The 11,367-nt window shown below is 44.2% G+C and overlaps 1 protein-coding gene across 3 annotated transcripts in view; it reads left to right on the top strand.

Moving 5' to 3' along the window:
• Positions 1-125: 125 nt before the first annotated feature.
• The window catches only part of GPRIN3 (GPRIN family member 3), a 35,882-nt gene continuing 24,640 nt past the window's right edge, over positions 126-11,367 (top strand). For 2 of the 3 annotated variants that reach the window (XM_062637601.1, XM_062637603.1), the window contains exon 1: positions 583-998. The gene's annotated coding sequence lies outside the window, so the exon portion shown is untranslated. Of the gene's footprint in view, positions 521-582; positions 999-11,367 lie in introns of those variants that run through there. The other variant, XM_062637602.1, reaches the window with a different exon arrangement.

The raw sequence follows: 11,367 nt of genomic DNA, 5'->3' as shown, positions 1-11,367 counted from the left end.
TCTTTTGCCGGCAAACAAAGCAGTGCTTCATACAGGAAGCCAAATTTGCCTGTCAAAAACAATCCAAATTCAAAGCGTAACAAGAGCTGATCCGCATTTGCATGCACTGCAATTCCCCATGCAGATTTGTACAACCCCGCAAGCAGAGGACTCAGTAGGTGCCTAGCTGGCGATCTGTAGGCGCGCTTCCCCAGCTGACACATGCAGGACTAGCAAGGTGGACGGAATTAGGGGGTTTGGGATGTGCTCTTCTGCCGTGAAGCGGTTTAGCATGTAGTTTTGGTTTGGGAGCTGGACAGAACCGGCGGGCAGAGGAGGCGATGCAGAGCAAGCCCCGGCGCAACGTCGGGGCTCTGGCGCGACTGCTGAGCTCTCTCGGGGGGCTGTCGCGGGGGCCGAGAGCTCCCGTCCTCCATCAGGAGCATGAGGCTGAGCAGAAGCCTCCATCTCCCGGGCTATAAGAGCCAGGCGAGGCCTGAGGTGGGGCTACCGTCAGCTGGAAGTGCCTCCCTGGAAGCAGGTACGTGCCCGCGCCCTCCGCATTTGGGAGGACTTGCGGCGGGGTGACAGCGACAGGGCACGGCTCGGAGTCTGTCCCTGCGGCCGCGGGGTGGAGCCCAGCTCGGCTCAGCGCTGCAGCCCGGGCACTCCCCGCGTCCCCTGCCAGCCACCGCCGCCGCAGCTGCGAGCGCCAGTGAGGCGCCAGCATCCGCTCGGTGCGGCTCTCCGGGCGGCGGCGGGGGCTGCCCGGGGCCGCTCTGACCGAGCCTCCTGCTCCTTCTTAGTAGTCGGCACAAATCGCCTCCCTCCTGCCCCCCGCGGCGAGGAGGGCCACCCCCGCGGAGCCCTCCCTCTTCCCTCCCTTCGCCCGCCCTCCTCCCGTAGCTGCACACCCCGAGGAAGGGCTTGTTTTCCTGCCCGGATGATGAATTTCTCCGCAAGGTCATCTCTGCCCGCGGCGGCGGCGTGCCCGCGGCTCCCCGGGCGCTGCCGCGGAGGTAAGGCGCGAGGGGGAGGCGGTTGGGTCGTGAGAACCTCCCGGCACATACACACTCGCACAGCAAGTTTATTTGGCGCCGGGGAGGAGCGCGGTGGGTGCGCGGACAGGTGCCCGGGGCACGGTGGGGCAGGGGGCGGCCTCGCCTTACCGGGTGTGCTGGACCGAGCCCGGCGCGCTCCTCGAGGAGCCGGCCCCGCTCCGCAGCGGTGTGGGTTGCGGCCGCCCCGCCGAGCGGGCACCCGGGGCTGGAGGCGACCGGGCCGGGTCAGCCCAGAGGAGGCCTCTCTAATCCTCTTTACCGGCGCTTGGAAGCGGGTTTGCCTCCCAAATGTCCGAGAGCGCGGAAAACTTAAGGTAGTGATTGTAACAGTAATTGTAATAAGGTGCTCCCACCGGGTCGGGGGGCTGCGGCCGGACAGGCTGGGGGATGCGCGGCGTGGTCGCCACGGCAACGTGTCGGTGGCCGCGGTGTCGCAGCGCGGAAGGTGCCCCTGAGGGCCCCCCGCCGCGGGGCTCTCGGAGAAGGGGTCTCCCCTGGGGCCCGCCCCGCCACCTCTCTGGGAGAAGCCGGGCGGGGACAGAGGTGCGGGGGCACCCATGTGCCCCCTGACCGGGGTGCGGAAACATGGGGCTCTCGGGGGTGCTGCGCTGAGAGTCGGACCGTGGCCCGCTAGGGGTGCGAGCCGGGATATTGCAGTCGAGTAACTACGTGCCGGGTGATGCTCGCCCGTGTCAGACCCGCACTGCCGGTTGGCTAGACGAGAGGCGCGGAGCAACCTGGCTTGGGGCGATAGGGCCGGTCACAAAACCCCGGTGGGCCTTGTCCTTTTCCTGCTGAAGCTGGTGACAAAACTACGGATGCTATTGCCAGCTCCCACTCTGCAACTCGTGTTATCCGCACTGAACCTGCCTTTCGTGCCCCACAGAGGCCTAGGCTCCATTAACTCTTATTTCCTTCACCCTTCTTTTTCTCTTGGGAGAAGATAACAATGCTGCTGGTGGATTTGTTAGAGTCATAAGGAATTATTATAATCCCGTAGTCTAAACTCTTCCATAGTATAAAGCCTAGACTATTCTCCAGTGAGTCGAGGGTATGGCCCACCAGCCTCTTCAAACAGTTTTGGTTTAATGAGTCCCAACGATGGGGAATTTACTGCATTCCTGGATAATTGGCTCTGATTGTTAATCTCGTTGTTAAATGTTGGCATCTTTTTTCCTTTTTGAACTTTTCTGACTTCATCTTCTAGCTACTGGATCTTGTAATATCTTTGTCAGATTAAATAGCTGTCTAGTTTCAGATCGTCTTTCTCTGCTCAAGTATTTAAAGGCAGTAATTAAATAGCCACTTAACTTTGAGATAAATAGGGTTCCTTTGGTCTCTCCCTGGAATGCCAATGCATTCCCCAGGAGAAACCCAGAGCTCTGCTGCTCTTTTCCAAGCCCCCACTGTTTTCCTCACTGGCCACCGACGCTGCACAGTGGATTCCAGGAAGGCTCTTGCTAATGTCACGTGCAGAGATAATAACCTCGTGTTCAGTATTCCCCTGTCTATTCACCCAGTGGTACAAACTTTTCTTTCCCACGGCTACACGGTGGGAACTGATGTTCTTTCTGTTAGTTGCATGCAGTGATCCCTCTGTTTCTTTGCAGGCTGGGGTTTTCTCACATGCTGGCTGCCTGTCCTGAAAGGGGCATTTAAATTAAATGCTTACTGTTATAATTATAATGCTATATTATAAGTAAATGCTATATGCTTAACTTTGGATGTGCCTATCTTAAGTGGATTTTTCCCTCATTCTCCTATCACTTCACTTCCAGAGAATCTGCAGCTCAGGAATTACAATAGAACTCTGGTGTTTCTCTCTCTAGAAGTCAGCTGAGTTTTTTCCTGGGACCACTGTGCTAAAAACATCTTCCTCCTTCTTGCTAGTATTCTCTCCAGATGACCTTAAAGTTATTTGTAGTTTACTCAGGAGTAAGTTATACTGAGTAATGTAGAAACTGCAAACTGAAAGTGCCCATTAGAGTGAATTGGTTTTGTAACTGCTTTCATTCTGCTGTGCCTCCAAGTGGTGGTGAGAGAGAGATTTGCTTTCCTGTTTTACAGAACTGCAAATCCAACTGATGAGTATGATGTCTAGGCTGATACATATATTGTCATTATGCTGAGATTCTTTAACTTGAATTTTGTGAGCTTTGCTTACTCTGGAGTGTGCTTAAGCCTGGATTTATAGCTCTTTAGAAAGCACAGTGTTCAAGAGTAAGGGCCAGAGGTGAGTGGGTTTGGCAGGATATTATCAAGTTTTCCAGTAGCATGTAGCAGCTCAAAGGGGACTGAAAAGATGAGATTTCAGTAGTTCGAAGGCACCTGCTGTGGCAGAGGGTACAAAATAATACAGGTCTTGGAAGTGGGTACTTTTTTTGTTAGGGTTGTTGAGATTTGGTTGTTTTGGGATATTTTTTTTGGGGGGTGGGAGGTTGTAACCACTGTGACTTATCCTGTCTATGACTGTAATGCACGTTGAGGGAGAGTGATGTAAGAGGTCCAAAAATCAAAGACCTCCCTTGTAGATGCAGACCATCCCATGAAGTAAGTGGAGTGATGAGCCTTGTGTATAAGGTTTATCTGCATGAATGAAGACAGCAGGTTCCAGCCTTGAGAATGACCTAATTGTCTTTGAACTGTTAAAATTAAGGAGTACATTCTGATTGTGTAATAACTTAAGTGTCAGGACAGTGAGCTTTTCTGAAATTTCACAAGGATTTTTCTGTTTTCTTTTCAAGGCTCTGAAAATGTGTATGGAAAAGATTGCAGTAAGTATAGAAGTAATGGGTTAAGTATAAACAGTGGTGAAAAAGCAGTGGTGCTTTAAAAGGTACTAAAATCATTACTGAGCTCAAATATCTGATCTGATTGAACAGAGTAACCCTGTGAGCTCTAGAATTATGGTGAATTTTCTATAGGCTGGTGTCAGCATCTTGGGAATTGTTTCTTATTTATATAATTGTATATGCTCCCCCCAACATGAAATTTTATTACCTGGAAGGTGTCTTTCCTACTTCCATTCAAACTGAGCTTTTCCTCCCCAAAATGGGCTCATCTCTCTGGATTTTTTTTTTTCCCGCAACATGCGCTTTCCTTTCTCAAGGTTGCGTATTCAATTCCTTTTGCGATCAGAAGAGCGTGCATATGTTTCCATAGGGTGACTGGTCCCAAAACTTACATATTTTGAGTCATAATGCCAATTCAGAGTCAGCCCAGCATTAAGAACAGTAGCTGTTAGTTAATCTTACAAGGCCAGGAGAGACAGAAAGTAGAATTTTGGGGTCTCAAACTTAGTGTCATATGAAGACTATACAGCGAGTGCCAGGTTAGCGTTAGGCAGATTTTGTTAGCACAGTATGTTGGCAGTAGTAAATTTGTCAGATTTAGGTTCTACAACTGTTACTGACACCTTTATTTTTAACATCAATTCCCTCCTTCAGATGCAGCTGAAGCTAAGGAGAACCTGATTATATTAAGAACATCCTGCCTCTGATTTGTTTGTGCAATTGTCTCTGAAGGAGGAGTAAAAAGCAAGCTGCATGTAGTCTTACAGCTACAGAGCAAAATGTTGTACCTTGTACTACTGTGTTTCTAGCACTGCATCATTTTGTAATTTACGACTCCCACATTAAAAGCAGAGGTGTGATGTAGGCTGAACCTGTTGCCTTTGAGGATTTAAGAGCAATCCTGGATTAAGAGCTGATATTATCTGAGGGCATGTAATGACTTTGTAGCTGATAAAACTTTCATACCTGCCCTACAGGGTTATGAACTGATTCTGTTTGTGCAAAATTCTTTAAAATCAGTTGCATTGTTACTGGCAGTACTCTGATATTATTATGGAATATGAGAAATATAACAAGTAACCCAGGATTGCTTCTTATTCACAGATTGGTTGCCTAATTGTAAGCCTTGATACCATGTAACAAGATGTCTAAACTAATCCCCTATTTGGACTTGCATGTTGGATCGTTTAGGTAAATATCACCCTCTTGAGAGTCAGAACAAAACAAAGACTGATAATATTTATTGGGTAAAAACAAATTCTGGGTATGTTCTGAATGAAATTAAATCGCTTTCCAGTAGGAAAAGCTTTTGAGTGAGATCTGAGCACAGTTTAATTCTGCAAATAGCACAACTGTATAAAGGGACTAGGTATGTCTATTTTATTATACATGGACTTTGAACTCAGTGGCAGTTCTATAGGAACAAAGACTTGTACTGATTAAAAATTTAATCACAGATGATCAGTTGCTTACTAAAGTTGATCAATTTTGTTTCTTTGAGTTGATGGCTCAGAATTTGTGTTTGTAAATTGGCCGCAGACCCAAAAGGGCAGAGGTGTCTGCACACTGAGTAAATGGGAGAAAAAACACACCACCACCGTTTGCAACTTCATGCAGGGTGTAGGGAAGAGAAGTGAAGGGAAAGGTGGGCACCAAAGGAGTAACAATTAAGAGCCAGTGTAACACCTTTTATCCCACTCTGTCAGCAGTGGACACATGTACTTGAGGAAAACAAGTGGGGGGAAGATTGATTACAATCAGAAATATTATAGTGAATTGCTGTAAAAGCTTCTATGAGGGTGCTACAGGCGTGTCCACAGAGAACAGCTTGAATTCTTCTTTTTTCTCCCCACATCTTTAATTCAATGATCTTGTGTTACAAAACTTAGTGGCAGGTATGGAAGCTGTTACCACAGCCACTGTCAAACAGACATACAGGGACATCCTGTTGTTTTGGTTTTGGGGGTGTTTTTTAATGATCCGGGAACAAGAGTCAGTATCTATTGAATCTGTGCCTGTAGCAGTTAGCAACTCCCATTACTTTCATTTAACTATATTTATTATACATTAGTAAAACATGGTAATAACAGTTGGGTTTGTTCACTTCCTTGACTGCTTTCCCCCCCTGAAAGTAGTTCTCTTAGAAGGACAAAGAGAAGTTAATCAAGGGGGACACGATCAGACACCCCAATGCTTTGTTGGATTATTAGTATCTGTACTATTAGCATCTTTACACACTGTTAGTACCTGTAGGTAACATAGTAGAGACCTGCTCTGAGCTGAGAGTCAAAGCTTGTGTCACTTGGCAAGTTGTAACAAGTAATTTTCTAAGCTAAGTTACATCACTGTTGTCTAGCTTTGGAGATGAAAATAGTTTGCTGAGAGAGTGCATTAGGAGGTATTTCTCATTTCCTCTCTCAGGCAATCTCCCACAGTCACTAGTAAGGAAATAAATACAACTATGATAAAATAGATATGAAGGACATTGCTAGACAGGTGAACTTCAGATCCAAGAAGCAGCAGCATTGTGAAGTTTAAAAGCATTCATACTGTGTATGCATAGATTGTGGTTACATTGTAATAATGTATACACTCTCATTTGCTGCTCCTATACCTTAATGCACACACAGGGAGAGAGAAAGAGCAGTGTTTCCTGAAGGGTTGGTAGTCTAGCAAAGTCTGGCAAAAGCTAACAAAGCTACCTCAGTACAGCTATATGTTTTACTAGCGTAGAAAAGGTTGCTTGGTAAGAATCTATATTGTCTGAAAAAGAATATACCAATCGCAGGCAGAAAGTAATGACCAACATTCAGATTCAGAAAGGCAGATCTTATTAGTTGTCCTTTTTTTTAGCTTTTTTTTCTGCTAAATGGATGAGGTGTTTCTAAAAATCTGGTAAAGTAATCAGTGTTTGCTTGAGTTCTTTGTTACACCTGTATCTTGAGAGTCTGCTGTAGCTCAATGATAGCAATTAATATTGTTAGCTCTTCACAATCATCATGCAATTACCACCACTTAGTGTTTTGTCCTGTAGAACAGGAAGGCTTTCCATATGCTTATGTCATTTTCCTTTGGGGAAATATTGATTGCTGTGATTGGGACCACAGATTGTATTATAGTGGTGGAATTCTCTTTTCCAGTGATGCTAATGTGCAAAAAAAAAAAGCATAGTTTTCGAAAGGGAAGTAAAAAATAAAAGGCAAAATGAAACAAGATGCTGTGTAATTATTTTACTGCTCTTCATACAAAAAGACAACACATTCAAATACAGGATGTGAATAATATGATACATTATGACTAATCTTAAAAGGATACTATAAAAAGCAATGGCTTCTAAATAATGACAGTGAAGTCTGAAGATTTAATTCAGAAATTTTCTTGTGGCTCCAGGTCCCCTTTTCGCATGGAAGACTAGACCTGCTGCTCCATGGAAATATCACTAGAAATCTGAGAAAGCCAGTCAAAGTTTTGGTGGAAACAGTGGGAATTCCCAACATGGGATAATAAAGGATCTGATGTTACCTTAACTTTGCATAAACAAGAGTCAATTCATTAATGATTGGGCAAAACAAATAAAACTAGTTATGTGGTTGGGCATAAGTTTCAGATGGATGATTTTCCTCTTCTGAGCGGAACAGAAAAGGAAAAGAACAGTAGACTGGTTACTAATCTGATTTTACTTGGTCTTGGGAAGAGAGGAGTGTTCCTGTTGGTAGAGGGTAGTGTTGGAGTGTGGTGTCTCTGGTATGAGGGAAACATGGTCTTTTGTCAGCTTAGGTGTGAGCAGAGTCCCTTAACATAAAGCCAGACTGACTGAAAGTGACTTTTCTACTCTTGGGCAGTCATTTTGCCTTAGTAAAGAAACTTTGAAACATTTTGAAGTCCAAGGACTGGTACTTTATCTCTGGTGTGTTGCTGGTGGAATCTTAGTCTGAAGAGTAGTGTCTAGGCTGAGTGCCCAGGGAATGGTCCCTCCCTTTCTGTAGGGCCTCTGACTGTGGAGTTTTTCTAAAAGCAGGGTCAAAGAGCAGAGTAAATCTGGAAAGTCAGTGTAACGAACTAGATAGAAAATCTAGTAAAGATGATGATTGGACAGGTCACTGTTGCATTTTAGCAAATTCCCATTTTCTTAGACTACTGGAGCTACAGTTCAGAGCAGCTTCTAGATGCCCTTGGGCATTGGAGGATAAACCAGATATCACCAGGTCTGGACTTCAGAAAGGAAAGGTGTAAAAGTCCTATAAATCTTCCCAGCTCAGCTCTCATAGAAGAAGTCTGACTGTTGAGTTAGCTAGTCCTTAGGCTAGAAAATGCTGAAGGATAGTCAGCCCTTAGTATTTAAACTAAAGGGTCACCATCACTAATGTCACTCTCCTTCCTCTGAAGCATCATTTTCGCACAGTTAAAACTTAACACAATTGAAATGCTTAGCTTTAGAGATGAGTCATTAGGAAAATGATAAAATATAAGCATACTGGGGGGTGTAGGTAGAAGTAACATGATAAACTATTTGTCAGAAAGATGATACTCTGAGAAGACCTGTATGAAAACAAGATGACAGAATTATTCCACCCCAAAAGGCTGGTGTTTCACAAGTGCTGAACCTTTTATAGCACTGCATCACACTATGGCATCTCCATATTTATTAAAAGAAAATGTTAATCCTCCCCTCAAGGTTAATAATTAGGGAGTAGCTGTTAAAAGCTGGTAAACAGGCTATGAAGGTCTGCATAGGTTTATAGGAACCCAGATTTCTGCCCACGCTAAGCAGTAGCCTTGCAACATCCCCTTTTTCAGTACTTGGAAAAATAATGGCCCCATTTCCATCCAGTTTGTGGGGACAGCTATCCCAATTACAAACACAGCCGTGGTAACACTTGACAATTATTAGTTGCAGCACCAAAGGCATTTTCACAGAAAGGGTGATATTTTGAAGGCTCATCCCAGCCCATGGTATGGCAGAATAGAGTGACCAGGTTTTTGGGCCCCTGCCTGCTCTCTAGTCCTTCAAACAAACCTGCTCATGCAGTAAGTGTAAGCACTACTAATTGCAAATGTGCTTTCACCTACATCAGCCTAGGGCTGAATAGACTTGGAAGGACCATGTGAAGTCACTGGTGTGGTGACTTCAGGTTAGGACTCTGCAGAATTTCTGCTGTTTGCCTCATACCTGACAACATAGGGTTCATGGGGCTAAATTCAGCCTGCAGTTTTGGCCATGTGCTAACGATGCTAGAAATGCATAAGGATGCACTGCAGACTATGCCTGAGGAATAAAAGCTGTTCATTAATTTCCTGAGAAATCAAGCAAAGCTCTATCAGGAGGTGCAGAGAAAAGTTTTAAAAAATGAGTACTACAGAAAGATGAACTTCATTAATTTAGCTTCTTGGGGATTAATCCAGCTTTTATTGATTGTTTAAGTCTTGATTAGCTTGATGCCTAAGAAATGGAAGGGACAAGCAGTTTCATGCTGCATACAGCAGGCATAGAAATGAACAGAGAGATGGTCTTCCCTTTAGTGAGGAGAGGGGTCTTTACCTCCTGTTTGGGTTCAGTGAACACGTCAATTTAAAGAGAACAATTCAAACCTCAAGTCATAGGGCTGCTTTACACTACCCACAGTGCAATAAAATCAGATAATATCCTATCATAAAGCCTGGAAGACTTCCCACAGAAATACTCTTGTATTAAATGCTCTGCTTTGTGAGTTCCTTCCAGCTGGCCCATGCTTGGCCATTATCATAGAAACATGTGTGTTTGATACTGGGAAATAGCAGAACAGTATTAATCCAGTTCAGAAGATGCTCTTAATATGAAGAGCCTCAGGGGAATATTGCTTGGAAAATGTATTTTCATAATAAAATGACCTATTTTAGAATATCAATTTTCCATGCTGGAGGAGGCAGGAAGGTGGCAGGAGGCTTGCCAAAGAGATGGACAATGAGCACACTTTCTCCCTGACAAGAGAAGAATAAAATGAATGTATTAATAAGATAGCAGAAGGGATTTTTTTTTTCAGCTGGTTCCTGCATGGAGGTTATTTGTATGTGTCTGCTATATCCAAATCAATGTGCCTCCAGGAATGTGAGCAGACCTTGCTATCAGCAGCCAACCCAAACATGCAGATGACAGGTAGAGAGCCTACACAATATCTGTTTAAGCTGCTCCTCAAAGAGCTTTAGTGGAAAATAAAGTAAAAGGAGGACAAAGCTAGTAATAGTTTTAAGTATCTACCAAGAAAGCAAGCTTCAGTTACATTACACTAATACTATAATAGCAAGTAGTGAGCTGTGTGTAACAAATGGTTTTGCTGTTACTCATCAGTTCCATCTGTATGGATGCTCCAAGACAACCCATGTGTTGTTGCTTCTCCAGTAGCAGAGCCAGACTTCAAGTGACTAATGAATCCTCCCTACTCAGCCTCAGTTTGTCTTGTATTTTTGTCTGTTGAAACCTTTCTTCTTTTTCAGTGTGACTTATAACTGAACTTCAGCAATCAAATTAATATTTAACCACCATATGAGTTCAACTAGGTGGCAATCAAAGCCACACCTGTTACTGTAAAATCACATCAGTCAGTAGCTAACATGCTGCTTAGAAAAAAAACAACACCTTATTTGGATGGGTTAAATTTGACCCCACAGTTAAAGGCTGTAATTTCTTTGATGCAAACCCCATTAATGGAGTTGCTGTAGTTTATGTGAGGTATAAATTTGGCCTTTTACCAGAGGTATCTAGCTGGAGATACTGAATTGATATGAAATTATTCCAAACGCCATAGTTGCCATATTCCAAACGCCATAGTTGCCAAACAAAATCATCCTTTCAGTCATTGTATCTTAGGCAGCTGATTCAGAATGAATTCAGGGCAGATGAGGTACAGATGAATGTACAGGATATTTAGCTGTGGTACTTCAGCCAGCCAGCTGCATGCCCTTTGAAATCCTTGTCCTCTACAGTCTTTAGCGATGGTCCTGAAATACTCCTGGCTGTGTTGCCATGCTGAACAGAGGATGATGATAATGAACTCCCAAGAGTTGAAATTGTGATTGTACCAGGACTTCTGCAAATCCAAAACCTGTCTCCATTGTGCTTTGTGTGGGTGCAGTGTGCTGTGCGTAAGGTTTCAAGCCTGAAGTTTTCTGTGCAATGGTTTGTTGCAGTAGCTTCCTCTCATTGTATTTAAGAAAGACCAGAGTGGTAGAAAATATGCAGAGAAAAAAGACGACAAATAGGTCTTGTTGTGACCTTTTCAGTTCTGTCTGGTTGCAGAAAGGAGTTTTCTGATCACTTTAATGAAGTTTTCCTGATGCTGCTTTGAACCACTTTTTCTGAGTGATTAATGATTCAATTTCTCACATCTGGACAGGAAACAGAAGTGTAAAAGTACCTGTTTTCTAGCAGGTGGCTTTTTCTAAGCTTTAGCAAAGTGGAGTTAAAGACACAGTTAAATGACTTTTGGGGTGGACCCAGCAGCTTAGTTTTGGAAAGCACTTTGAAGAAGAAATGCACATGAAGATATATATAGTACCGT

The sequence above is a fragment of the Pezoporus occidentalis genome, unplaced genomic scaffold (assembly GCF_034315485.1).
Source record: "Pezoporus occidentalis ecotype Australia unplaced genomic scaffold, CSIRO_AGI_Poc_V1 ctg53, whole genome shotgun sequence".
Lineage (NCBI taxonomy): Eukaryota > Metazoa > Chordata > Aves > Psittaciformes > Psittacidae > Pezoporus > Pezoporus occidentalis.
Note: the sequence above shows the minus strand (reverse complement) of the source record. Positions and strands in the feature narration are given on the sequence as shown.